General features: G+C 32.3%; 1 pseudogene; it reads right to left on the reverse strand.

The window, feature by feature from the left end:
• LOC125850554 (alcohol acyl transferase 2-like) overlaps positions 1-2,374 on the reverse strand; it is a 6,371-nt pseudogene extending 3,997 nt beyond the window's left edge.
• Between the last annotated feature and the right edge of the window lie 2,748 nt (positions 2,375-5,122).

Raw genomic sequence — 5,122 nt, forward strand, 5'->3', positions numbered from 1 at the left:
AAAGCAAACGGTAGAGCTGAACTTTCTATACGTTATAATTATAATATTTGTTCACTTTTTCAATCTTTTAACATCAACAATTATTTATTTATTAGAAAATTTATTATCTCCGGTTGATATTCATTTGATTCCCCAAAACTATCAAATAGTAACACTTCTCGAAAGAAAAATGATAAATTATAAAATCAAATTAAAGATAATTGATTGAAGGATAAATAATAAGATGTTATAATTATCATATTCCTTTACATTATTAATGTTTGTTACTACGTAATTTTGTATGTAAGATAATATAATGTTTTAATTTTAGTAACTGATAGGTTTTAAGTATTTAAATTTCCGCGATAATTTTACTAGTATAAGAATAACTACATATGGAAATTATCATATTATAGAAAACAGGAAGAGAAAAAGCACACTAGCTTCTAGTTGTTTCGACTCTCTTTTCTTTCTTAATTTTTTTTAACAAGCCCAATTTCCACGACACTTGAAGGTTTGGTTGATACGACCACAACAATCGGCATAGCTGACAAGACTTTTGCCTTGTATCTCTATGAAATAATTTAGGTCTCGTGGATGAATTCATTGGCTTGTACAAGCAACACAATGTTTTTCATGGGTGCATTGTTAATTATATTCTAGTTTGTGTCAGTTTCTCAAGATATATATATATATATATATATATACATGATTTTTTTCGAAGTTAACGAGTACACGTGCACCCATCTAGAGGGTGGGTCCGCCTCTATGATACTCATTTTCACCAAGCACAATTGGGGCAAGCAAATTTTCTGTTACCCACTTGCCATTGTGCACAAATATCAAAGGAACTCGAGACAAACACATCAATGAGGAATCCCCCCCCCCCGGGTGACTTTTAAGAATACTGCTCTTTGTTAAAGAGAGAATTGGTCATAAATAAAAGTGTGATATGTCTAATAGCTTAAATTTTTAGATGAGATTGTCACACAATTTAATATGTTATCAGCACATAGAGATCCTCATCTGAGAATCCCACCACCATCTATTAACAAAAAAGAATTTTTACGAGTTTGATCCATAAAAAAGAATCATGATCGCATATGGGGAGGCGTGTTGAAGAGATTCAATTGATTATGGAGCAACCTCCTCTACCCTTTCTCTACTTTCATATCAAAATGTTTTCTACGCTTCAATAGTGTGAAGCGTGTTTAACTAATACATCATTCGCTATTCTCCTACTATTGGACCAAATTAATAGGGATGGCAATGAGGAGGAGTGGGGCAGTTGCGGGACAATCCCGCTTAAATCTGTTAAGATCTCAACCTGCCCTGCTCCACTCCACATAACATATTTTGTTGTTTTCAACCCGCCTCGCTCCGCCCCACATAACATATTTTGTTGTTTTCTACCCGTCCTGCCCCATCCCACATACATGTTTTGTAAAGCATTTTAAATAATAGGCTCAGTAAGTTTTCAACTTAAAAAATTAAAATTTTGTTAGCTGTTAATCGCTAAAATTAACATGTATAATAACATTACAATGTTTTATAACTCTTTTTGGATATGTCAACAACATTTTTTTTGGTAGATTTGAATTGGTTACATTTGTAATAACAAAAAATTAAATGCAAGTAGTGAGATAATTTTTTCATCTTTCTAATTTCTTAGCCATTCAAAACAGTTTACGTAAATATACATTTTTACTTAAAACTCATCAAATGGCGATGGCCCAAATAGGTGCAAAACTGATACAAAGAATTTATGTGAATTACGAATTTAAAAGATTTTTTATTCAAAACCCGCAACTCGCCCCGCCCGACATAAATTTTGAAATGATATATTCAAACATGTCTCGCCCCACCCTGTCCCATTGCCATCCCTAAAATTAAAGCTTGGGGTTGATAAATTTGTATTAATTTATAATGCAAGAAATGATATTGATTGCTTACCTAAACTAGCATCAAAGGACAACCAATAATCCCATCAGATCCTGGCTCATTATATAGTAGCTCTTCTAAGTATGGACATGGTGGTATTATGGAGTTTCCTAATTTCTCAAGCTCCACATTTGCCTCAGCTTCAATAAACATGATTCCTTCACTATTACAATTTACCATAAGCTTCCTATTAGGTCCTTCAATGATCCTACCAGCTAATGGATAGTAAAACACAAGTGTATTAGACAATCCATCTTTTATGATCTTTTCCTTCCATTTCCATTGAAGAATTATATTTGTAAAACATTAGTATCGGCATTTGAATACGAAGACCTTCTTGATCATCTATATCTGAAAGATGTAATATTTCCTCCGGTGTTTTATTTTGTGGAACTATCAATTCTGACTTATGTCTTCTCCATGAAATCACAAAAGGACTGATAATAATTGCCATGGTATATAAAGCAATTTGAGCAAGTATGGTTTTTGGGTAAAAACTGGCATAAATATATAGCCTTGTATTTTTCTTTCTTGAGGATCACTTTACAAAACACAATTTATTTATAAATACAAGTCCAAAGTACTCGACACTTGAGCAATTTAATAAGAGTGTGTCAAAAGTCACAACTTGTTTCAACTTTTACCAAACAAATTTCTAAACTCAATCTGATCCTGCAAACACTAAATAAAGTTGCAACTTGCGTACGTGATGGTAGTAATAGCTTGATTTAGCTTGTGCAATATTGATTCTAAATTTTCTTAGGTTTGGCAAATGAACAGCACTATAAGTTTAGTGCTTTGCTAGTCAAAAATAATATAATACAAAGATTTTGTCTTCATAAAGATTGGTACAAATACAATCATAGTTGCAACTTGCATGATGGTAGTAATACAATCATTGTTGCAACGACAACTATAGTACTCGACTCTTGATTACTTCGTCCTACTAATCTTCTAACATAATCTTCAAACTCCTATCCTCAGTTTAACTGAAACTGTTCATATCTCAAATTAAGGTAATCGGATTACATGTCGAGTAAAATTAGACTGCCCACATTAATCGCTAAACAATCACCAACCTTTTCCCCCATTACAGGACCAAAAGAGAAGAATAAAATAAATAATGAAGTCAAAATAGGCCCTTCTTTGACCTCGATCCCAAGTTATCTATCAACCTCTGTGTTTCCTTTTCCCGCCAGTTTTTTTGATTTTCTGCATCAACATGGAGTGGATATTAATTATCTGATAAGTAATAACTCAATAGATACATTATGTATTAGCAAAAAATTTCCATTTCAATCTACATCTTTTATTTGAACTTATTTAGTATATGTGTTAAAGAATGACAAAAGTCCCACATCGGTGGTTAATGAAATGAGTGGACTCCTTATAAGGCTTGGGCAATCCTCCTCTCTTTGAGCTAGCTTTTGGGGTGTGAGTTAGGCCTAAAACCTAATCTAATATGGTATCAGAGCAGGGCCCGTCTCACCGGATGTTGGGGACCCCAAAATCAAAAATTGCCCACGCATCAGATGCTAAGCACTGGGCGTGAGATGGGGTGTTAAAGAATGACAAAAGTCCCACATCGGTGATTAATGAGATGAGTGGACTCCTTATAAGGCTTGGACAATCCTCCTCCCTTTGAGCTAGCTTTTGGGGTGTGAGTTAGGCCTAAAACCTAATCTAACAATATGTTTAAGCACATTTAAACGATTTGAGCTATAGTGTTTGGATAAACCCATAATATGTACATTAGGTCGCACTGACTCCACGTGTGAAGCAAAATCTACTTCATACTGATTTCCTATTCAGAAAATTCATATAGCAACAACAACAATATACCTGATACACAATTTCATAAGTGGAGCCTGGAGAGTGTAGAATGTACACAAACGTTATCGCTAACTTTATGGAATAGCAGTATGAACAATATTAAAAAGAAGATATAGAAGATTAAGGTATGATAGCAGGGCAAGGTTTCAAAAAAGGAAAAATTATGCAGAATAGCTAACATTTAGTTTATAGGAGTATTAGTTACTATAGCTATAAGAAAATTGTAATTTGTGGTTACAGTGTCTCCAATTTTTGCTATTCACCTGATTTGTATAATTCGTCTGATTTGAATTCAAAATTTGTATAATTTGATTTTCGATTGTACAATTCCAGAATTTTGTATATAGTTACCCTAGCTATTTGTATACTATTTACGAAAAATTCATAGTAAATTACCATGTTTGTATATTGGCAAGCGAAATATATAAAAGGAGTTCTGAAAAATTCCTAAATATATAGATACATAACTTGTATATACTTACCTTATTTGTATATTCACAAGCAAAATATACAAACAGGCAAAATTATATAAACTGCAGCCTCCATAGCAAACATAGCTATAGCTATGAAGCGCAATTATTGATACTATATCTATGAAGTGCAATTATGTCTGTTATTTCTAAAATTTTTCTCTTTGATTAATTGTAATTCAAAGCTCCATGTTTTTGAGGAAGAGAGAAGCGAGTGAGATTTGGAAGAGAGGAGTGCATACGATTGATACAACTGATTTGTATCAATAAATATAATGTATCAAAAGTTATTGTATTAAGCTACATGTTAAGAAGAGAGAGGTGAGCGAGATTGAGAGAGAGAGGAAAGATGTGAGCGAGATTGAGAGAAGGAGGAGAGAGCTGAGTGAGATTGGGGAGAGAGAATGAATATATGTTGTATCATGAATACAATCAATACATACTATAAATATTGTTGTTAGAATACAATTGATATATAATACAAATCTAATCTCTCACTTATATTTAATTGAATACAATTGATGCAAAATAAATTTGACAGAGAGGATGAATACATATTGTATTCGTTGTATCACAAATGATTCATTAATACAAGTTAACGATCATTGGGATCTATTAATACAAGTTAAAATTTGCACGATCATTGAGATCTATTAATACAAGTTAAAAATTTGTAATATCTACTCATTACGTGATGATTATATACAGTGTAATGAATTATTTTAAATTAGTCTTAATGTCTTGTTGTGGTTTTGGATTTTTTTGCATCTAAACAATATATTAAATGTGGTGGCCATACAGTGTAATGAATTATTTAAAATTAATCTTAATATCTTGTGGTTTTGGATTATTTTGCATCAAAAAATTATAATAAATGTGGTGGCTATAAATAATCAATT

Source organism: Solanum stenotomum, unplaced genomic scaffold (assembly GCF_019186545.1).
Source record: "Solanum stenotomum isolate F172 unplaced genomic scaffold, ASM1918654v1 scaffold17555, whole genome shotgun sequence".
NCBI classification, from domain to species: Eukaryota; Viridiplantae; Streptophyta; class Magnoliopsida; order Solanales; family Solanaceae; genus Solanum; species Solanum stenotomum.